This window comes from Pinus tabuliformis, chromosome 8 (genome assembly GCF_031772625.1).
Source record: "Pinus tabuliformis cultivar Carrire ecotype Pingquan chromosome 8, CPIR1, whole genome shotgun sequence".
In the NCBI taxonomy this organism is placed as follows: Eukaryota; Viridiplantae; Streptophyta; class Pinopsida; order Pinales; family Pinaceae; genus Pinus; species Pinus tabuliformis.
Genome location: NC_142294.1, coordinates 784,292,964 through 784,318,437, shown reverse-complemented (window position 1 = coordinate 784,318,437; position 25,474 = coordinate 784,292,964). Strand labels below are relative to the sequence as shown.

General features: G+C 38.4%; 1 long non-coding RNA gene across 1 annotated transcript in view; it reads right to left on the bottom strand.

Moving 5' to 3' along the window:
* LOC149237929 (uncharacterized) overlaps positions 1–25,196 on the bottom strand; it is an 89,065-nt gene extending 63,869 nt beyond the window's left edge. The window contains exon 1 of the long non-coding RNA XR_016245331.1: positions 25,005–25,196. This is a non-coding gene — a long non-coding RNA (uncharacterized LOC149237929). The remainder of the gene's footprint in view (positions 1–25,004) is intronic.
* Between the last annotated feature and the right edge of the window lie 278 nt (positions 25,197–25,474).

The window sequence follows — 25,474 nt, the reverse complement described above, 5'->3', positions numbered from 1 at the left end:
TACTGAGAAAAGACCCATAATCATTTCTTCCCCTATTGAACAGGTGGTTCAATGCTCCATTACTAATGGCTTGGTATACATCTATGAACAACAATTTATTCTCGTTCTATATGGCTTTCATCCCTCCAGAGACACACACTCCTTTTTTGACATCCAACAATGGAAAGGAATAAAGGAATTGATTCATGCGAACGTATGAAAGTGTTTCGAGAATATAGAACACTCATTGCTTCCCCATTTGATCAGAAACAACATCAAATACAATCGGCTCACAAAACTTATAAGCAGGTACTTTACCACACATATATTTGATCATGATGGAAAACAATATGCTTTTGCTAGTCGAGGAATACCACAAGGAGCGGTTTTCTCCCCTATATTCATGAATCTAGTCATATAAGAATTGGATATGTTTGTGATGCATCTTTGTTGCAATGGTTCAATTCGGTACAAAAGCTTCACCGATGTTTGTACAATTGCGACAACGGTGAATTCAGACACTTTTTCTTTTTCCATGTTGGGCGAATTCGACAACTTTATCAATACTCGTCTGGTAGGATTCACTTTTCAAGTTAAGCTCATCAAAAGGAAAGGAATCAGTTTGGAAGGCAGATTCAAACTTCCTCTATAAAATGACAAAGGAGGGTGAATCACTATAGAAGTACCAATCCACATAATTATATACCGACTGATCGAAAAAGAGCTTCTACACCAGAGTAAGAAAATTCACCTAGGGCACAATACCACTACAATAATTGAGCGTTATCGATCTACTACATTGGGGCTACTCCATTATTATTCCCCTGATGTGAATATATGGGATCTCATCTCTTTTCTTAAAGGAGACCTTTTTTTTCACTATGTCAGGGTCTTTTTGATTTAACCAAAATTCCGCAAAGTGGTGTACAACACAAATTATCCACTGAGCTCAATAATTACCTAGATGATGTCCATCCAATAATAGCTAAAATCAAAGCTAGTTGTCCCGCTTTTCAATCAGGGAGGACAGAGAATATGATTGGGTGGAACATAGAGGATATCAAGAGACATAGCCCAATATTCAGACCTTGCACGCATTGACACTACACAAACACTGGTGTGAAAGTCTTCCAAGTTCGCCTATTGAATCATTTTTTTTGTGTTCTAGGTAGGGTCATAGTGAAAGGTCAGAGAAAATACAGTCAACACTTCAAGCCAGACAAGAGGAATCCTTTAAGAGAAAATCTGTTATGAGAAAATCCCTGTCATCAGAAGAGATTGCAAGCTCTGGTTGATGACCTTTTCTATAGCCTCACATCGGACTTGTTCAATTATTTCTTCTGTAAATGGATAGGCCTCAGTGCCCCATTTCTCCAGCATCTTCAATCCATCTTTAGTATGTAGATTTCCAAAAGAACCCCATAAATGCTAGACCTGTAATTATTCAATACATCCAAACAAACTTCCATGACATTCAAAACCTCCAAACAAACTTCCATGGCTCAACCACTAGCTTTCGGTGAACTTCCATGGTTCAACCACCATTAATTATTCAGGACCTCCAAATGAACTTCCATGGCCCAACCGCCAGTGTCATATCTTCGCAAGTTTCGAGTCACAACTGGCACATGTCAGTGTATGTCAAACCAACGGATGATTGTAATTTAATCATCTAAGGAAACAGTTAGGCAGTAGGGGAGTTCTTCTCAGATGGAAACCCTTTATGACGTAACAAATAAATAAATAAAAAACATTTTAAAGTGGATAATGTAATTTATAAATATAATATTTTAATACTAAAGTTAAGAAACATATTTTAATGTCAACTATATATATATTTAATTTTTTTATATATATTATACAAAGTAATTGAACCAAATAAATTTTATATTTAAAATATTCAAAGTATTCTCACAATTTTACATTCTAGTTTTTTTCTCATATTTTTTTTGGGTCAATGTTATCTAAAATCTTGTAAATGTTTAATGTAATTCTATATTTAAGTTGAGTAGTGTACCCAATCAAAGTCTTTTTCCTTTGAAGGCATTGACTCCATTTAATTATTCAAAAAAAATAATAAAAAAATTATAAAAGCAATTTTGAATAATGAAAAGTATATATATATATATATATATATATATATATATATATATATATATATATATATATATATATATATATCGCATGCTAACTATGGATATAGCACATAGATGGATCACATATTTGTAGGTGTAAACTTTTTCTCCATATTTTACACTATAAAGGAAGGAGGTTTGCACCCAAAAAAAGATTTTAACCCCTCTCAATGTTTTCTAGATCAGTGATTGAAATAGATCTATACTTACTTTAAGACTAACTAAAATTATACTTAACTATTATGTGAAACCTACTCAATTATGAAAATATTTGATAACATTATACTTTTATTTCCACAACATTTAATTAAAAAACACATTTTAATATATATATATATATATATATATATATATATATATATATATATATATATATATATATATATATATATATATATATATATATATATATATATATATTTAGATTAACTTTATTAATAAATCCAATAAATATCATTATTTGAAACTACAACCTAATTGAAAGTTGTGTTCATGTTATGTTTTTTACTATTTTGCTTATGGTTTTTCCTAAGTAACTTTTAACATAAATATATTTTTTATAGTCATGGGTTTCAAAATAATAACTGAAAGGACCTTAACAAAACAACATATAAACAATCGTTCTAAATGTTCTACATAAAGTTATAATCATCTTAACGTACTCCATGAATATTAATTTCAACACTATGATACTCACTATATCTCCAAACACCATATTAGGTTTGGAGTCCGAACATATACAAAATTTGCATGAGAAAATTAACTTATTATATATTTGAATTCAATTTGTTAAATGTTGACCCGATCTCTTTCCTTGTAAATATAAATGTGTCGTATTGAAGTTCATATAACAAGCTTGTAATTGAGAACAGTTTCTATTTTATTTATGTAATATATTTTTTTGGGTTCAGAAAACTTATAATATTTAATATTTATCTTTTGTAGTATTTACAATATACCAAATTGTTAAAAACATGACCAACATACTGCTTATTGGAACTTTAGAAAATAGCTCATTGCACTATTTAATATATATAGAAGCAAACATAAGGAATGCTACAATGGCTATACTAATAAGACATATCCCATGTAGCTTCATCAGGCCCAAAGTGCTTCCACTGCACTTTAACTTACTCTATTTCTTGGTTCTGGAGCATGAGAATATTTCAATGCAAAATGCACTAAGTTTCTCGCTAGAACTCTCCCCCGAGTTCCACCAACAATATAAACCAACCAATAACAAGATCAATGTCCTAGACATATCTCTTAAGAAATGGAACATGGAAAACATCACGTACTTTCACTCATGGAGGCAATGCAAGTATGTAGGCCGCTCATCAAATCCTCTCAAGGATCTCAAAAAGCCAACAATACTGAGGTGTCAACTTGACAAATGAACTAATCCTCAAGGAGATCCTCTTCAGCTTGATGTGCAAGTACATATGCCCCCCAACCGAAAACTCCTTGAATGATCTATGCTTATTTGCATAATTTTTCTTCCTATCATGTGCGGCTTTTAAATTCATTTTAATAAGTTTCATGTATCTCCTGCTCCATATCATCCAACATATCCAGTCCAATCAGCACCAAGTTGACTGGAACATTCCAATTGACAGGAGTATTACAACTATACCTAAATAGAGCCTCAAATGGACTCATCTCTAAGAATTACTGACACCCAGCAAACTCTACCTATGGAAGATACTCCTCCCACTTCCTCTACTAATTCCTGACATCCATCCTGAACATATCCTCAAGAATCCTGGTAACCCTCTCTATATGTCCATATGTCTATGGATGATAAGTTGTATTGAAAGTTAACTCTATCCCCAAGCCTACAAACAACCCTTTCCAAAAATTGGAATTTAATTTGGAATCTCTATCTAATATGATAATCTTGGGAAATCCATGCAACCTCACTATCTCGCTGATGAAGGTTTGAGCTACCTCACTAGATGAATTTGTAGACATTACTGCAATGAAGTGAGCTACCTTGCTCAACCTATCAAGCACAACCATGATGGAATCATGCTTATTTGATCTCCTAGAAAATCTTGTAATGAGTTCAATTGAAATGTCCTCTTATTTCCATTCTAAAATTAGAATAGGCTGCAATAGACTGGTTAGATTCTTACATTTCTCCTTCAACTACTGACAGTCCAAATAATTTACAACAACCTCAACCAATTCTTTATTTATATTTAACTGATAATAATACTTCTTAATATATTTCAAAATATTTTGGTATCCCAGGTGGCCTGAATACAACTTGATGTGAAACTCTCTCAATATAAGCTTCTTCAACTCGTTGTTGTCTGACACAAAAATCTTGTTATTGAATATGACCAAGCCATCTCTTGTGAGGTGATACTCCTAAGCCTGATCACCTTCATCCTGCTACTACAACCTCTTCTTCAACTGTTGGTACTTCTCATCATGTTCCCTTGCATGGAAGATCCAATCCTGTAAATCAGTCCCATAAGAGATCACAACTAAAACATGATTTACTTGGACTCTCATACTGAGAGCATCCACAACTATGTTCTCCTTTCTCTTAATTGAATTGATCTCAAAATCAAAATCACTGAGGGTATATAACCATCTAGCTTGTCATACATTCATATTAGGTTGGTCAAATAAGTACCTTAGTGTTTTATGGAAAAGTTACTTGTACAGATAGAAGAAACGTCCCTATATCTAGTGGCTTAACCTACAAACAACTGAGACAAAATATTATATCTCCCTTAGAGAAGTTTAGAATATGAAAGAAAAACTTACCTAGATCACAATTTAAGCTCTCTTATTCTCTCTACTTGTAAGCTTGAGCTCCAACTCCAAATAATGTAAGTGGAACTTGCAAAACATATAAAATAATCAAGAGAAAAAAAACATACAAATTGCATATACAAACATCTATAAACAATAAGCCAAGGAATTATTGTTCTACATATGCATGAATGAGACATAACTATAAGAAAATAAAGTACTTTTGTATTAATGAATATAGGAGAATATACAACCCTTACAAAGCTTGACCTTTTAGATCTCTCTAAGATATCGTGTCCTTCCTTTCTCACAAAATCAAGCCTTCAATCATTCCTCAAGTACATGGATGGATAATGGACCTCTAGGAACAATTCAATAGCATGAGGGTATCACTAACATTCTAAAAAATCAAACTCAATCCAAATAGCAGGCAATGCACTTATAAGAGCCATGAGCAGGTTGTATATTTGTCAAACTAGGGTAAGTTTCACATTATAATGGAGTAATCTCCACTTTATAAGGGGATAAGCTGCATGAGATAAGTTATAAGGCATTATTTGTAGGAATTCGACGACATCCTTAATAGAGAATGAAAATTTCCACGATGGAAGACTCTAGAAGTGGAAGCTTCAAAATTATTTTTTGGATTTTTCCTCGTTTCAAGGGTCATTGCACTTACAACAAGAGAAAATTGCGCTGATCATCCCTTTTCCCTTTGATGCAACTTACGTCACTGCACTGTCTGAACTAGGAAAGTGCAATGACTACATAAATTAGGTTTTCTACCCAAGTAATGTAGAATTCTTAGAAATTTTGGAAAGGACATGCTTTTTAATTTATAGGGGATGAATGCAAACTGTCAATGGATGATGATTGATCCAAGTTCAAGTTCGTTTGGTTGGATGTGACAAAATGGCATGTAACAGTCAATTCACTTTGATCACTCATAAGAATAAACCTCTTGCCAAGGAGATAATGTCTCCACATATTCAATGCATGAATGATAGTTTCCAACTGAATATCATGAGTAAAATAGTTTTTCTCATGCTCATTCAACTTTCCTGATTCATAGAAGATGACCTATCCTTCCTGAATTAGGACTCCAACAAGTCCTTCCTTATGTTGTAGCTCTGAGAGATAGCCTTGGATTGCTTACAAGACCAGTGCCTCAACGCAGCTAGATTATATGTGTCTCATATGATTTTCTAGAAATGGAGACATCACATATAGTTTATATATATATATATTGGGTTCGTTCATTCACCTAAAGGAGTAAGACATGAATTTTTGGTACTTCTTCACATGTAAAAATCTCATAAATATGCCTAAAATAGTGGAGGTCAAGCAGTTCAAGGACTTACATTTTAATAAGCTTTGTAGAGAAAATGATAGAGGATAAGAAGAAAGAGAAGCTCATCATATGGAGCATAAGGCTTCAAGAATTCTACACTTAACGCATGGAGCTTGAGGCATTAATAATTTCTATACTTATTTGAGTTACAAGCAAATATAGTGGACAACAAAGAGACTGGGTGTTATGATTCATGAAGTGCAAATATTAAAGATATAATTTCAATAATCCGTACAGGAACATGCATTAACAATGTCGATACAAATGAATTTGTGAGGAAGGCTTGAAATATCACTAACAACTATGATTTCATGAATTCAGAGAAGAAGTATGAACATAAAATGGGTTTAACAAAGGGATAACATATTATAATACTGGAAGGGAGAATGACCACCATTTCATTGATATTCTGAAAGATCTATATTACAAAGCCATGCAGTGTGAAAATAACCTGTCGTGTTTTATTTAGAGTTTCTAAGCCTTTTTTAAGTCTTGCTTCCTCCTATTTATCAGGAGAGGAGGAGCGCGGACATTCATTACACAAAATATCTTTGAGATGAGTCTCAGTTGTCAAGATGACAAACCATCTTGGTCCGGGAGGAATCTGCAACCCAAAACATTACAAAATTAATTCTCTTCTTGAAAGAAGGCAAACTACAAGACAAGAAATAAGTAAAAAGTGAGACATAAATGTAAATGAAAGTCTTCATTCCCATCCCTATAATCTCCTCTGCTTCAGGTTGTAGTTTCTCTTTGTCTGGCCTCCTATGTTGCATAGCTGACTCTCGTCACTTCTTCCTTTACTGCTTGAACTATCCACTCTTTAAAGCTGGGAATGGGTGCTTATCAGTATCATGTTGTGGTACTATATCGAAGGACCCCTGGGTTGTACCTTGTTCCCGTGTCACAATGGACCTTTTTGAATCAGCCCATATGAGTTTTGAATGCACCACCTATTTCCCTTAAAGCCATAACTGTCGACCCCGCACGCCTTTAAAGCCTTGTAAGATATTATAGACGCCTTGGTCTGGCTAGGGATGCACTTATGATGTAACACAAAACTATTTTAGGTGCGTGCCTTTATCACTGAAGCATTAAGAAATGGGTGCGTTCTAATGCCCCCTCAGGCTCCCTTTGGTATAGCCCCATTCCGCTATTTTCTTCATATGACTAGGGGTTGCGACCAAGTTCTTAGCCCTCAGGCGCTAAGGCTTTCATACTACTATCTGGGGGCCTCTTTCCTTTGTTACACATGATCCTGCACTTTGGAGATATCCCGTGCCTACCTTTGATAACACACAATGATACCTGTGATCACCAATCAGTGAAACCTGACCCATTGACAGAATCACAATCACCACATGGGAGAGGGAGGGACTTTATGTAGTTTTACAACACTTTAGAGTATTTGCTCAAAAAATAATGGAAATTTTGATATGATTTTTATTAAATGTAGTAAATGTTTTTTGAAATTTACATTACAACTATCAATTTTCAAAATTTTAAATGTCTACAAATTTTTTATGCTATTTTTTAAAATAAAAATAACTCAATTTTAATATTTTTTTACCAATAAAATTTACACCTAAGTGGACAATGCATAGTTGTGGGGGGCGCGCCCCCCCCCCCCCTCGAACCCACTCCCAATCAGCGCTCGGGCGGGAGCGGATCGGGAGCGCGCTCCCGAAATCGCTCCCGATAAAAAAAATTCTACTCCCTGCCAAAATCAAGATCGATTTCAGGAGTGTCGCTCCTGGAGAGAAAATTAAAGCTTGGGAGTGATCAGGGAGTGATCGCTCCCAATCGCTCTCTAGCTTTTAATTTTAGCTCCAGAAGCAACGCGCACGACACCGGGAGCGAATTGCGTGAAAAAAATCCGCGGACACCAAAAAAATTTAATTAAAAAAAAATTGTTTTAAAAGGGCTTGGGGGGGGAAAAATTTCAATGTGACTTGAATGAGTTGAGGAGATCCAAGGAGATTGAGTAGAGGAGTGAGGATAAGCGAGGAGCGAGTGCCCAGGAGCAAGGAGCAAGCCTGCAAGGAGGTAAGTAACTTAGTAGTTTAAACTTTACTTACTTAGTAATTTAGTTTAGTTTAGTTAGTAATTTAGTAAATATATAACTTATTTAGTAAATAAATCATGAATCTAAATAAATTAAATTAATTAATCTAAATTAATTAAATTAATTTTCTCATTCCTATTCCCATTCCCATTCCCATTAAATTTTGCAGATTCAAAAGCCTACAAATATCAAACATCATGGACCTGGTTATATTTCTTGGCATTTTCCTCTTCTTGGTCTCTTTTCTGGTTATTATGGTGTTGGAGAGTAGGAAATGGAGGGGCCAAAATGAAGAGGGGGATGAAGAAGTTGGAGAAAGTGGATTTGATAAAAACCACGGTGAGGAGGAGCTGGAGGAGGGTGAACATGACTCTCAAAAAACTAAACAAGACCAAACCCCATTGTGGAAATATGTTAATAGGTTTGAAGTAGGGAAAGGGGGTGGAACCACTAAATTTCATTGCCCCCATTACAACAATAATTACACAGGTTCATACACCCGTGCCAGAAAACACCTCTACAGGAAAAGGCCATGGGATGGAGATAAAAAAATAGGAATGAAAACTTGTGCAGTTGTGTCAGAAGCAGATAGAGCCAAATACATAAGGGAAGAGGAGGAAGCCCAATACAAATATAAAAAATCAAGGGGTTTCTTTGAACCAAGCTCAAAATCATAAGCACAAAGAACTCCTTCAGCATCCTCCCAAGGTAGTGGATATGGAGGCATAGGGTCACCAACTTTAAGGTGTAGAACCATATAAGATTTCCTTAATGAGGGGTGTAGGAATGATGTGGATTCAAAAGTTTCTAGGTTTCTCTATGCATGTGGGATACCATTCAATGGTCTTCGCTCACCTTATTGGCACAAAATGGTTTCTGCCATAAATGATGCCCCTAAAGGATACAAGAGCCCTAGGTATGACAAGGCAAGAACCGTTGGAATTGATCATGAAAAAGCAAAAGTATTACATTTTTTGAATAGAATGACAAGTTCTTGGACTGACCATGGGGTGTCCATTGTATCTGATGGATGGAAAAATGTAAAAGGCAAGTCATTGATAAGTGTTCTTGATGTGTCTATTAGTGGTGCCATCTTTCTAAATGCATATGATTACTCAGACAAGTTCAAGACTACCATCAACATTGCATAAGCATTACTTGAAACAATTGACCGTATTGGGCCATACAATGTCATCCAAGTCATCACTGATAATGCTCCTAATTGTAAGGCAGCGGGAGAAATTATTGAGGATAAATACCCCAACATATTTTTGTTTGGGTGTTTGATTCACACATTGAACCTTTTGATGCATGATGTTGTTAAGAAAAAAAAATGAACAATACAAATGGATTGGTGATTTGTACAAGAAAGGAAAACAAATGATAAAATTTATTACAAATCATAGCAATACCCATGGCCTTTTCCGCAGTCACTCAAGATTGGAGTTGTTGAAGATTGCGAAGACTAGATTTCGTAGCTATTACCTCACCTTCAGGTGCCTTTTGAAGGTAAGAGAGTCATTAGCTAGCATGGTATCAAGTCCACACTGGCAGGTATTAAAGGAAAGGGATACAAATGCAACTGACAAGCAAGGTTTTGAACTAGTGGAGGAAACCGCTCTTGATGGTATGTTTTGGTCAAGTGTGAGGCAAGTATTGGATTTCACCAAGTCCATTTATCACATTATTCGGTTTGCAGATACAAATAAACCAGTGATTGGCAAGGTGTATGAGAAGATGGATACCATGTTGGGGCAAATAAAAGATATTGTTCATAACAAAGATCCTGACTTGTACAAACAGATTCACGATTGTGTGTGTGTATGGTGGAATAAACTTAATATTCCACTACATTACTTGGCGTAATATCCTTACGCCAAAATACTACTCTACATCTTGGTTGGGCCAACCTGCACTAGGGGGTGGGATTAGGACCAAACCCCATGTTATGAAACCAGCTCAAGAAAAAGATAGAAAAGATAGATCCACACCTTAGAATTCAGCCTCTTCGAGGGGGCAACCTCCTTTACATTACATAAATGAACAATTCTTTGATGATACAAATGAAAAGACCTCCTTTCTATATATAGGAGTCTAAGGGGTCATAACATAATCAGAGCCGACATAACAATAATAATGTAAGGGCATAATAATAACAATAGTGGGCTTCTATGTGGCACAATAGTAACAATATGGGCACTACATGGGTACATCAATATAATAAGTGGGTTGTACTAATAACAATAAGGGGTTACACTAATAGTATAGGGGCCTAACATGCCCCTCTACTTCAAAAAGCGTTGTCCTCAATGCTTGAGTAGTTCTTGATGCTTCTGTATAAAATTCTTGTCCTCCCATGTGGAATCTTCAGTGGGTAAGTTTTTCCACTTGATGAGATATTTTGAAATTGATCGATTTCGTAGCTGTCGGGTTCTTGTTTCTGTGACTGCACCAGGTTCCAATATGATTTTTCCTTCCTCTTCAATTTCTAGCAATATTGTTTGAATTGGGATCTTTTGCAACTTTTGAATAAGCGGCCATACTTCTTCGTCCTTCTTCCATTCATCCCTTGCTTCGTTTATCCAATCTGGTCAGTTAATAAAAATAGCAGAAAACAATGCTTCCACATCCTCATCCTTGAAGAGTCTTCCCATTCGGTAAGTTCGCCATTTTTTAAGTGCATGTAGTATTGCCAAAATTTCCTTCTCATAAATAGCTTGCTTGAGATGTAGCAGTAAAAATACCCAATCACCTACATCCAAAATTTTTTCACTACGATGTTGATCTACCTATTGTTTCGTTTGATTTTGCACCAAAGTGGCATTATCCTTTAAAAGTTGGAGAACTTGATGTTGATGCTTGATGTGATCTTTCTCTACTTGAACCTTTTTCTTCTTGATATGTCCTTCTATCTCTAGAGTTTGAGGAGTGGTAATTTCTTCCAATCCTTTACAAGATATGGTTGGATTCATTTCTTGATGCTCGATGTGATCTTTCACTTCTTGAACATTTTTCTTCTTGATATGTCCTTCTATCTTGATAGTTTGAGGAGTGGTAATTTCGACCAATGAATTACAAGATATGGTTGGATTCATTTCTTCTTTCTCGACATGATATTTCACTTCTTGCACCTTTTTCTTCTTGATATGTCCTTCTATCTTGAGAGTTTGAGGAGTGGTAATTCTTGCCAATGCTTTACAAGATATGGTCTGATTCATTTCTTCTTTCTCTAGTGTGGGGTCCTAGCATATATCCTCTTCTTTTGATGTTTCTTGATCCTTTTCTTCCTCCTCTTCATATTCTATGTAAAATAATTTCTTCTCAGCACACTTATGACCTTTAGTGCATTTGCTATCACAATTCTAACAAAGCCCTTTTTCTCTTTTTTCTTCCAATTGTTATGGTGTAACCCTTGTAGGTTGTGGAACGCTGGGAGAAACAACACTTCCATCTCTATAGTTGTGAGGGGTATGCTTCCTGGTTTCCATAATTTTGCTTTCCACTATGTCACAAAGCCCTTTTACTCTTTCCAATTGTTGTGGTGTTGCTCTAAAGAAGGTGTTGCTCTTTGTATCCTCATAATGTGTTATCATTGCCTCCGTGAAAATTGACCACGTAACAAGTTGTTTATGAGAACAAATCCTTTCATACCATAAAAATTGATCCAGTTCTAAATATGAAGATGCAATACATACCTTTTGTAACAGTGGTACACCATGTAGATCAAAATATTGCTCCATCTGAAGTGTCCAATTTACCGGATCCTTGCCAGTAAACTTCCTCATCTTGCTTTTTCTTGATTTTAGGAGCTCGATCTTGAAACGACTGTAACTCTATACTTTCGAATCTTTAAGTTCTGAAATTGTGACCTGTAGTAGCCATCTACGTCCTCTTTCCAATGCCACCAGCCTGATCCACGTTGGATTCTCCAAGGAAGAGTTATGCACAATCTCCCAACATGACTTGATTATAGACTAGTTCAGTAGAGCGAACTTGTATGACGTGCCACGAGTCACTGATTCGACCTTTCGATCTGAAAAATATACACAAGAAACTACAGTCCGTCCTCTTTTTGTACCTTCTTACAAAATTTCAATCCAATGCTCAGAGAGAAAGTTATGACGATTTTCCCCAGGTCACTTGTTTGGAATGTAATTCAGGAGTCTGAAAAAAGACCAACTTCCTCAGATCATATCTCCAAAATATAGTGCGAAATGCTCTGAAATTTGGACCCAAGATTCAGCGTGATTTCTTATCAAATGGTTTTTTTTTTAGCTTTTGAAACATCGCAAAAAAAAGTTATAGCGAAAATGCCACGATGACCTGTTTGGAGCAGCGAAACCCTAGAATCCAAAGCTCTGAAACCAAATGTTATGAAACCAGCTCAAGAAAAAGATAGAAAAGATAGATCCACGCCTTAGAATTCAGCCTCTTCGAGGGGGCAACCTCCTTTACATTACATAAATGAACAATTCTTCGATGATACAAATGAAAAGACCTCCTTTCTATATATAGGAGTCTAAGGGGTCATAACATAATCAGAGCCGACATAACAATAATAATGTAAGGGCACAATAATAACAATATTGGGCTTCTATGTGGCACAATAGTAACAATATGGGCACTACATGGGTACATCAATATAATAAGTGGGTTGTACTAATAACAATAAGGGGTTACACTAGTAGTATAGGGGCCTAACACCCCATTTAGATGCAGAGGTAACTAGAGGATATTTGGATGCATTAGAAAATTTGGTACCTGGCAGGGACGAATGTGCAGTTGTGCACCTTGAAATAGGTAGATACTTTAGTGGCACTGGTTTGTTTGGTACCTTCCATGCAATGGAAGGCAGAGACAGAGTTGATTCTCTCACATGGTGGGAAACATATGGCGGCTAGGGACTTTTGCCAAAATTGGCAAAAAAAAATTCTATCACAGGTTGTAAATACTTCTTCTGCAAAAGGTATTGGAGCACCTACAGCTTCATACATAATGTGAAAAGAAATAGACTCAATGAAAACCGAGTAGAAAGCTTGGTTTATGTGCACTACAACTTGAGGTTGTTGAGTCATTACTATGATTGGGCTTATGAGGATCCCACATATAAAATTTGGGACAACCACCTAGAGGATGACAATTTGGAGGATGGCACTATACATCTTGAAGAACTGGAAGAGGAAATTATAAGGGATGAAAATGAAGCAACTATAGTAGCCATGCCACCTCCACCATCCAGTAGCAGTGCTCGAGTTCTGAGTCTTGTTCCCTTGTTGTCGCCACCTCCATCTACACCCTCACGTAGAGGGCATGTGCCTTCTAGTTATGGTTGTCGGTCTGTGTGGGAGACTCTTTGAAGACCACCATGACCTGCTCATACAGGAGACTCTTGTGGCAAGGGCCACATGTAGATTTACAATTTACTTGTCTTTTCTAGTTTCTATTAGTTTTCATAACTATTGAGTCTTAAGTCCTTGACTCTTGACTCTTCACTCTTTCATATCATAATGATATTTTTTGTAAACAATATATGACTGTGACAATGAAATTTTGAAGTTTGAAGTTGGAAATAATAACTCATTGGTAATGATTGTGAATTATGAATATGATGCTTCGTGAAAGACTAAAGTTGTTTCATTTCATTTCATTATTCATAATTCATTTTATAACATTTCATTTCATGTTAACAGTTAGAACTTAGAACTTAGAAATATCTAAGATATTATTTCTTGTAATGGTTAAACTTAGCTTACAAGTATAACTTTGGTGATCAATGATGATAAATGTTATATATTGAATTTTCAATTTTGAAAGCTTGAAGTTGCAACTTTAAGATTGAATTTGATGAATCACGATTCACGAGACTCAATATGTTGCAGTTGTAATATGTATGTTACTAACTTGTGGACATGGTTGATGAAGATTATAACTTCTAGATGATTGATGTGATATGGTTCAATGCCAATCTATGTTTTTTTATGTTTTTTATATATAAATCATCATTCTACATGTTTTTGTTGACATATATGTATCAAAAATTAAAAAATATAATATATATATATATATATATATATATATATAGATATATATATATATATATATATATATATATATATATATATATATATATATATATATATATATATATATATATATATTTAAAAAATCGCTTCGGGATTCGCTCCCAAACCGGGAGCTTCTGAAAATGTCACTCCTGCTCCCGTTTTCACTCCCACTCCCAAGTAACACTGGGACAACGCCATATCCCTATGAGAATTTTTATATGAGGACAGAGGTAACAGAACGAAGCTTAATCCATAAGAAAATCATAGCATCCAGAATAACATACAACTCGTCGCTAGAATGAAGTCAACCTAATTTTATATGAAATATACACATTTATATAAGATTCGGTATGTTTTGAATACACATGTAATTTTGTATGGATTAAAGCAGTATGGTTTAATGTATTGGAGGAATATATCCATCATTATTTAAAATCTCAAATATTAAGGTCATTTTTCATGTTTTAATTTCATCGATTCTGAACTTCCCGAGCAATTAACTCTTTTATTAAAATATTCTAACATCCTTTTAAAAGAATATTATCTGTAAATTTAGATATTATCGTGTTGGATTCAAAAAATGATGTTTCAAGAGGTCAGGACATATTTCGAATTAATTTCACTTCGAAAAGTTATATTTCACAATGTAACCTACCATATTAATGCCTAGGAACTTATTCCCTAGCACATAATTGTATCGGGATATATCACGAGGAATGGAGAGAGAGTGAGAGAAGGAGAGAGAGGAGGATTTGAGATTGAGAGGGACAATGAGTCAGAGGTAAATATTGAGGGAAGGATAATATGAGTGGGAGATAGAGGGAGGGAGGTACAACAAAAGTGAGAGAGAAGATGAGGCAGATAAAAAGATAGATACTTAAAGCAAGAGAAGAAGTTGGTGATAGAGAAAGAGGAAAAGGAGGGGAGGGGATGGAGATGGATGTAGGGAGGGATAGAGAGAGATAGGGAGATGGACTGGGAGAGGGAGGGGGATGGTAGGTGGGAGAAGGGTAGAGGGAGGGAGAGAGGAAGAGGGAGAGGTAGAAATAGTGAGAGAGCAAGGGAAGGAGTAGAAGGTATGGAGGGAGAGGTAGGGAGGGAAGAGAAAGAGCGAGAGATAGGTGGGGAGAGATATGGAGATGGAGGATGAGAGAGAGAGAGAATGATAGGGTAGATAAATAGAGGGAGAGGGGAGCAGATGTAGAATAGAGAGAGGGAGGGAGGGAGAGGGAAAGAAAAAGAGGGAGAGGTAGAGTAATGGACAAAGAGAGGGAGAAGAGAAATCGATGGAGGAAGAGGTGGTGAGGGTGGGATGAATAAGGATTAGGAGAGGAAAGGGGACAAGAAGAGGGAGGGAGTGGGAGATCATGGGAAGGAGGGAGACAAGGAAAGTGAGCGAGATAGAGAGAGAAGGAGAGGAGCATAGAGTGAAATGGGGATAGGGAGAGATGAAGCAAGAGGAAAGAGGGGAGAGGTAGCAAGGGAGGGGAGAGATAGAGTAAGCCACAAAGAAATGGAGAGGGACAGGTAGAAATATTGAGAGATAGAGAGGGAGAGAGATATGAAGGAAGTGAGGGAGGAATATGGCAGGAGGATGGATGCAGTGGGATATGGAGAGGAAGACAAAGACTATGAGAAATATAGAGGGAGAAGAAGGGTAGGAGGGAGAGGGCGAACGAGACAAAGAGCCCTAGTGAGGGAGAGGGATAGTTCGAGAGAGGGAAAGGGATAGAGAGAGATGAATTAGGAGTGAAGGATGGGGAGAAGTCATGGTGGGGAGAGAGAGGAGATACAAAGAGAGGGATTTGGAGAAGGAGAGGGTGATGGAGAGAGAGAGGGTGGGGCAGAGAGATAATGAAGTGTGAGGGGGAGAAAAGGGGAGGGAGAGAAGAGGGAGGGGAAAATAGATACAAATATAGAGAGGGAGAGGAGGGAAGGAGTGAGTAAGAGAGGAGAAGGTGGGAGGAAGTGGGAGAGGAAGAGGGGGAGATAGATAAAAATAAAGAGAGACATACAGTGATAGGAAGGGAGGAAGGGAAATGGGGAGAGAGAGAGATAGAGAGAGAGGGATAGTGATATAGAGGGAGAGGAAGAGAGAGGGAGACTTAGAGAGAGGGAGACTGATAGGGAGAGAGAGAGGAATAATGAGGGAAAGAGGTAGAGGTAGAAAAGGAAGGGAGAGGGAGAGAGGGATACATCAAAGGAGAGGGTGGAGAGAGAGTGGGAGAAATAGAGATAGGGAGGGAGAGATGGAGGGAGAGAGATATATATGCAGAAGGAGAGAGGGAGAAAGGGATAGGAGAGAGAGTGGGAGAGAGAGATGTGGAGAGAGAGAGGTGGGGAGAGAGATGGAGAAAGAGGGAGTGAGGGAGAGGGTGAGAGAGAGGGGGAAGAGGTAAGAGAGGAATCAATGGGAATCAAGGGTGACATACTGAGCGAAGAGAGAGTGGGAGAGTGATAGGGAGACAGAAAGGGTTGGGAGGAGAGAGAGAGGGAGAGAGTGTGATGGAGATTGAGGGTGGGAGGGAGTTGGAGATAGAGAGATATAAAGAGAAAGAGAAAGAGATATGGATGGAGAGTGTGAGATAGAAAGTGAAGTAGAGAGAGGTAGAGAGAGAGAGGGAGAGAAGAGAGATGGAAGGATGGAGCTTTAAGATAGGTAGGGAGAGAGGGATATGGGGGGGAGAGAGAGTGTGAGAGAAAGGAAGAGGTATAAAGAGGGAGAGATAGATGGATATAGAGAGAGAGGAAGGGACAAAGATAGGGAGAGGGAGAGGGAGAGAGTGATATGGGGGGAGAGAGAGAAGGAGAGGTGGAGATGGTTAGGGATAGTTGTAGGGAGAGAGAGATAGAAAAAAAGAGATAAGGACATGAATCAAGAGAGAGAGGTAGAGATAAGGGGAGAGAATAGAGATACAGAAATTCCTAGCCCATCCTACTCTACCTTAACCTAGCATAACCTACTCTCGCCTATCTTGACCTACTCTCCCATAGCCTACCATAAAGTAACCTAATCTACTCTATCCTATCCTAACCTAATGTTGCCAAGCCTAGCCTAGCATAACCGAACCTAACCTAGCCTAGCATACCCTAACCTAACCTACTATACTGTAGCATGGCCTAGACTAGCCTAACCTACTCTATTATTGCCTAGCCTAGCCTAGCCTAATCTAGCCTACTCTATCTTAGCTTGGCCTAGCCTACTCTACTCTAGCCTAGCCTAATCTAGCCTACTCTGTCTTAGCCTTGCCTACTCTACTCTAGCCTAGCCTACTCTACTCTAACCTATCCTACTATACTTTGGCCTAATATAGCTTAGCTTCGCCTAGCCTAGCCCTAAACTAGCCTAACCTACTCTAGAGTAGCCTAACCTAGCTTAACCTAACCTAACCTACTCTAGCCTAACCTAGTCTAGCTTAGCCTAACCTAGTCTAACCTACTCTAGCCTAACCTACTCCAACCTAGCCTAACCTACTCTAGCCTAGCCTATCCTAGCCTAACCTACTCTAGCCTAGCATATCCTAGCCTAACCTACTCTAGCCTAGCCTATCCTAGCCTAACCTACTCTAGCCTAACCTATCCTAGCCTAACCTACTCTACTCTAGCCTATCCTAGCCTAACCTACTCTAGCCTAGTCCAACCTAGCCTAAGCTACTCTAGCGTAGCCTAACCTAGCCTAACCTACTCTAGCCTAGCCTATCCTAGCCTAACCTACCCTAGCCTAGCCTATCCTAGCCTAACCTACTCTACTCTAGCCTAGTCCAACCTAACCTAGCCTATCCTATCCTATCTTATCCTAGCCTAACCTACTCTACTCTAGCCTAAATTAGCCTACCTTACCCTATGCTAGCCTACCTAGTCTAACATACTCTAGCCTAGCCTATCCTATCCTATCCTAGCCTAGCCTAACCTAGCCTATCCTAGCATAGCCTAACCTACTCTACTCTAGCTTATCCTAGTCTAACATACTCTAGCCTAGTCCAACCTAGCCTAACCTACTCTAACCTAGCCTATCCTAGCCTAACCTACTCTAGCCTAGCATATCCTAGCCTAACCTACTCTAGCCTAGCCTATCTTAGCCTATCCTATCCTAGCCTAGCCTAAACTAGACTAACCTACTCTAGCCTAGCCTAACCTAGCCTAGCCTAACCTAGCCTAACCTACTCTACCCTAGCCTATCCTAGCATAACCTACTCTAGCCTAGCCAATCCTAGCTGAACCTACTCTACTCTAGCCTATCCTAGCCTAACCTACTCTAGCCTAGTCCAACCTAGCCTAACCTACTCTAGCCAAGCCTAACCTATCCTAGCCTACTCTAACCTAGACTAACCTAACCTAACCTACTCCAACCTAGCCTAACCTACTCTAGCCTAGCCTATCCTAGCCTAACCTACTATAGCCTAGCATATCTTGGCCTAACTTATCCTACCCTAGTCCAACCTAGCCTAACCTACCCTATCCAAGCCTAACCTAGCCTAACCTACTCTAGCCTAGACTATCCTAGCCTAACCTTCTCTAGCCTAGCCTATCCTAACCTAACCTACTCTACTCTAGCCTATCCTGGCCTAACCTACTCTAGCCTAGTCCAACCTAGCCTAACCTACTCTAGCGTAGCCTAACCTAGCCTAACCTACTCTAACCTAGACTATCCTAGCCTAACCTACTCTAGCCTAGCCTATCCCAGCCTAACCTACTCTATCCTATCCTATCCTAGCCTAACCTATCCTATCCTAGCCTAACCTATCCTATCCTAGTCCAACCTAGCCTAACCTACTCTAGCCTAGCCTATCCTATCCTAACCTACTCTAGCCCAGCCTGTCCTAGCCTAACCTACTCTAACCTAGCTTGTCCTAGCCTAACCTACTCTACTCTAGCCTATCCTAGCCTAACCTACTCTAGCATAGTCCAACCTACCCTAACCTACTCTAGCCTAGCCTAACATAGCCTAACCTACTCTAGCCTAGCCTATCTTATCCTAGCCTAACCTACTCTACTCTAGCCTAGCCTAGCCTACCTTACCCTATGCTAGCCTACCCTAACCTACCCTAACCTACTCTATTCTTTCCTACCCTAGCCTAGTGTACAATAGGCTAGCCTAGACTAGTGCTACCCTACTGTAGCATAGCCTAGCCTAGCCCTCCCCTATTCTAGCATAGCCTAACCTACTATAGCCTAGCCTATCCTAGCCTAACCTATCCTAGCATAGTCAAACCTAGCCTAACCTACTCTAGCCTAGCCTAGCCTAGCCTAACCTACTCTAGCCTAGCCTAACCTACTCTAGCCTAGCCTATCCTAGCCTAACCTACTCTATCCTAGCCTATCCTAGCCTAACCTACTCTAGCCTAGCCTATCCTAGCCTAACCTACTCTACTCTAGCTTATCCTAGCCTAACATACTCTAGCCTAGTCCAACCTAGCCTAACCTACTCTAGCCTAGCCTAGTCCAACCTAGCCTATCTTATCCTAGCCTAACCTACTCTAGCCTAGCTTATCCTAGCCTAACCTACTCTAGCCTAGCCTATCCTACTCTAGCCTAGCCTATCCTAGCCTAGTCCAACCTATCCTATCCTAGCCTAACCTACTTTAGCCTATCCTATCCTACTCTAGCCTATCCTACCCTAGCCTAGCCTATCCTACCCTAGCCTATCCTAGCCTATCCTAGCCGAACCTACTCTAGCCTAGCCTATCCTAGCCTATCCTACTCTAGCCTAGCCTATCCTAGCCTAACCTATCCTAGCCTAGTCCAACCTAGCCTAACCTACTCTAGCCTAGCCTATCCTAGCCTAACCTACTCTAGCCTAGCCTATCCTAGCCTAACCTACTCTACTCTAGCCTATCCTAGCCTAACCTACTCTACTCTAGCCTATCCTCTGCCGCGACTTCTCCTAACAACTATGACTTGTGGCAGGACAACTTGCTACCCTAACCTTGTTGGTATTTGTAAGACTTCGGCACCTCCAGTTTGTATATTCTTAATTATGCAGCGGTATTTGTAAGACTTCGCCTCTACCGGTAGGCCAGTTTAGAAATCATTCCCGCACCCCAGAAAGCCCTTGCCTAACCTACTCTAGCCTAGTCCAACCTAGCCTAACCTACTCTAGCGTAGCCTAACCTAGCCTAACCTACTCTAGCCTAGCCTATCCTAGCCTAACCTACTCTAGCCTAGCCTATCCTAGCCTAACCTACTCTACTCTAGCCTAACCTACTCTAGCCTAGTCCAACCTAACCTAGCCTATCCTATCCTATCTTATCCTAGCCTAACCTACTCTACTCTAGCCTAACCTAGCCTACCTTACCCTATGCTAGCCTACCCTAACCTACCCTAACTTACTCTATTCTTTCCTACCCTAGCCTAGCGTACAATAGGCTAGCCTAGACTAGCGCTACCCTACTATAGCATAGCCTAGCCTAGCCCTCCCCTATTCTAGCATAGCCTAACCTACTATAGCCTAGCCTGTCCTAGCCTAACCTATCTTAGCCTAGTCAAACCTAGTCTAACCTACTCTAGCCTAGCCTAACCTAGCCTAACCTACTCTAGCCTAGCCTATCCTAACCTAAGCTACTCTATCCTAGCCTATCCTAGCCTAACCTACTCTAGCCTAGCCTATCCTAGCCTAACCTACTATACTCTAGCTTATCCTAGCCTAACCTAGCCTAACCCAACCTAGCCTAACCTACTCTAGCCTAGCCTAGTCCAACCTAGCCTATCTTATCCTAGCCTAACCTACTCTAGCCTAGCCTATCCTACTCTAGCCTAGCCTAACCTAGCCTAACCTACTCTAGCCTAGCCTATCCTAACCTAAGCTACTCTATCCTAGCCTATCTTAGCCTAACCTACTCTAGCCTAGCCTATCCTAGCCTAACCTACTCTACTCTAGCTTATCCTATCCTAACATACTCTAGCCTAATCCAACCTAGCCTAACCTACTCTAGCCTAGCCTAGTCCAACCTAGCCTATCTTATCCTAGCCTAACGTACTCTAGCCTAGCCTATCCTACTCTAGCCTAGCCTATCCTAGCCTAGTCCAACCTATCCTATCTTAGCCTAACCTACTTTAGCCTAGCCTATCCTAGCCTAACCTACTCTAGCCTAAGCTATAATAGCCTATCCTACTCTAGCCTAGCCTAACCTATTCTAGCCTAGTCCAACCTAGCCTAACCTACTCTAGCCTAGCCTAACCTAGCCTAACCTACTCTAGCCTAGCCTATCCTAGCCTAACCTACTCTAGCCTAGCCTAACCTAGCCTAACATACTCTAGCCTAGCCTAACCAATTGTAGCCTAGCCTATCCTAGCCTAACCTACTCTACTCTAGCCTATCCTAGCCTAACCTACTCTAGCCTAGTCCAACCTAGCCTAACCTACTCTAGCGTAGCCTAACCTAGCCTAACCTACTCTAGCATAGCCTATCCTAGCCTAACCTACTCTAGCCTAGCCTATCCTAGCCTAACCTACTCTAACCTAGCCTATCCTAGCCTAGTCCAACCTAGCCTAACCTACTCTAGCCTAGCCTAACCTAGCCTAACCTACTCTAACCTAGCCTAACCTACTCTAGCCTAGCCTATCCTAGCCTAACTTACTCTACCCTAGACTATCCTAGCCTAACCTACTCTAGCATACCCTATCCTAGCCTAACCTTCTCTACTCTACCCTATCCTAGCCTACCCTAACCTAGCCTAACCTATCCTAGCCTACTCTAGCCTAGGCTAACCTACTCCAACCTAGCCTAACCTACTCTAGCCTAACCTATCCTAACCTATCCTACTCTAGCCTAGCCTATCCTAGCCTATCCTACTCTAGCCTAGCCTATCCTAGCCTAACCTATCCTAGCCTAGTCCAATCTAGCCTAACCTACTCTAGCGTAGCCTAGCCTAGCCTAACCTACTTTAGCCTAGCCTATCCTAGCCTAACCTACTCTAGCCTAGCTTATTCTAGCCTAACTTACTCTACTCTAGCCTATCCTAGCCTAACCTAGTCTAGCCTATCCTAGCCTAACCTACTCTAGCCTAGCTCAACCTAGACTAACCTACTCTAACCTAGCCTAACCTACTCTAGCCTAGCCTATCCTAGCCTAACGTACTATAGCCTAGCCTATCCTAGCCTAAGTTACTCTACTCTAGCCTATCCTAGCCTAACCTACTCTAGCATAGCCAAACCTATTGTAGCCTAGCCTATCCTATGCTATCTTATCCTAGCCTAACATACTCTACTCTAACCTAGCCTAGCCTACCTTACCCTATGCTAGCCTACGCTAACCTACCCTAACCTACTCTATTCTTTCCTACCCTATCCTAGCGTACTATAGCCTAGCCTAGACTAGCGGTACCGTACTGTAGCATAGCCTAGCCTAGCCCTCCCCTACTCTAGCATATCCTAGCCTAAGCATAACCTAACCTACTCTACTATCCTAGCCTATCCTATCCTATCCTAGCCTAACCTAATCTACTCTAGCTTAGCCTACCCTACCTTACCCTATGCTAGCCTACCTTAACCTAGCCTAACCTACTCTATTCTTGCCTGCCCTAGCCTAGCCTACTATAGCCTAGCTTAGACTACCCTACTCTAGCACAGCCTAACCTGGCCCTCCCCTACTCTAGCATAGCCTGGCCTAAGCCTAACCTAACCTACTCGAGCCTAGCCTATCTTATCCTAACCTACTCTACTCTTGCCTAGCCTACCCTACCTTACCCTTTGCTAGCCTACCCTAACCTACCCTAACCTACTATATTCTTGCCTACCCTAGCCTAGCCTAGACTAGCGCTACCCTACTCTAGCATAGCCTAGACGAGCGGTACCCTATTCTAGCATAGCCTAGACTAGCACTACCCTATTCTAGCATAGCCTAGCCTACTCTAGTATAAGACAACTTAGCCTATTCTAACCTACTCTAATCCGCCCTAGCTTACCTTAGCCTATTCTAGAGTAGCCTACTCTAGCTTAGCCCATTCTATCCTTAAGTAGCCTAGTCTATTTTAGTCTATCCTAACCCACTCTAGCTTATCCAAGCCTATTTTAACACAATCCAAAGTTATAAAAATTTATATATAAAACATTTAGTAGAAAAACATACTCTAAATCAATGTTAATAAACTTTTACATTAGATATTTAAATTTAAATCAATTTAAATATAAAAGGATTATCACTTTATTGTATATAAATTCAAACATTTTTCACTATACAATATATTCTAATTAAATGAATATACCATATTACATTATTCTAATTAAAAAAATATACCATATTACATTTAATCTTTTATAAAATACACACTGTAAAACTTAATAACATATGAACCATCTGAAATTTTAAAATATATACAATGTAGAACTCAATAAGATATCAACTATCTATATTTTAAAAAATAAATTTAATTTAATAATATTAATATAAAGAAATTATTTAAAAATAAATACTATAAATAAAAGAAATATAATAAAATTTATTTAAAATAAATAAATCTTAATAATATCTATTTTAAAAATAAAATATATTAAATTTAAAATATATATATAGATATATTAAATAAATAAAATATATTAAATTTAAAATAAATATATATATATATATATATATATATATAGATATAATTTAAGAACTATTCCTAAATGAGAAATATATCTGTAAATGGTATAAACCTAAAACTGAGTGCAAATGAATTTGAGAAAGCCAATAAATCTAACTTAAAATACATAATTCAAAATCAGTTTCAGAAAGCCAATAAATCTAATTTAAAAAAACAATTCAAGATCAGTGTTAGAGAGCCAATTTATCTAAACTAAGTCAAACGAAATTTCGATTATGGAGCGGCCATGAAAACAGCAACAGATTTTGAGGAGGCCAACCACAATCTTGTTTTGATTTGCTAAGCAATCTAGTTTGAGAGAAGATTTTGATTTTGATCAAAAACATACACAGGTAGTTTTTGAGAAGCAGGGCAAAGAGAAAACGCTATTCAAATGCAATTTTACTTATTGATATCAAATATTTCAAATGCAATTTTAATCATTGATAACAAATATTTTGAGGCACGAAACTTTCCAAGCAAAAAAGTAAGTTCCAGGTCTCTACATCAAAAGATACTCTGTCACAATGCACACGGCCAGAAATGAATTTCTCCTATCAAAATTAATAAAAAGTAAATAGTGTGATTCATATGGTAAAAAAATCACAATACAGATTTTGTGTCATTAAATTTCTAGTACTCTAACCTGTATGCATCCCATAAGAAATAAACAAACATTATGCCACCCTGTACCCTGTCTCGGTTTGAAATGAGACGTTCATTTAAGCAAAGGCAGAAACACTTTCACCCTTTTTAACCAAGACACAACAAAATCTGAAACACTTATTTGAATTTTTTTTACCAATTATCATTTTCTAAGAGAATCAGGAAAATTAGGGCCAGATGCAAAACGCCAAAACATAAATTAGTGAATCAAAAAATAGTAAGTAAATAAATGCACAAATTACATTAAAATCTAAAAAAAAAAAAAAAACTGATAAATAAATACTAACCAAAAGATTATGCAGAACAATTATAGAGATTTGGATATTTGGATATTTACATAATTACAGTAAAAATCTGCACAGAAAAACAATGAATACTAACCAAAAGATCCCAAAAAAAGATAAATTTTAGAAATACCTCTAAAGATGGTGAACCATGAAAGAGTACATCCATGGAAGTAGTAATTCCTCCCACTGAAGCGCGACATTCATTCATGCACAAAACGAGGCGAGTTTGCAGGCGTAGGCGCAGTGAATGAAGGCCAAGAACTAACGAATCGGATAGCGTTTAGCTTTTTAGAACTAACGAAGCGGATCGGATAGCGTTTAGCTTTTTAGAACTAACGAATAAGTTTTAGCTGTTTTAGCTTTTAGCTTTTTTTTTGCTTTTAGGTTTTTTTTAGTGTTTTTTTTTTTTTTAAAGCTTTTAGGGTTTTTTTAGCTTTAGTTTTTTTTAGCTTTTAGTTTTTTAATTAAAGTTTTTTGAATTTCGGTTTACTTGGTTATGCAGCGTGAATTTATTTTTTACAGGGGATAATGTGAGAGATTCTATTGGAGTATTGTTAAGAGTTCAGAATTAGAGGGATCTCATTATTTAAAAGATGTAAA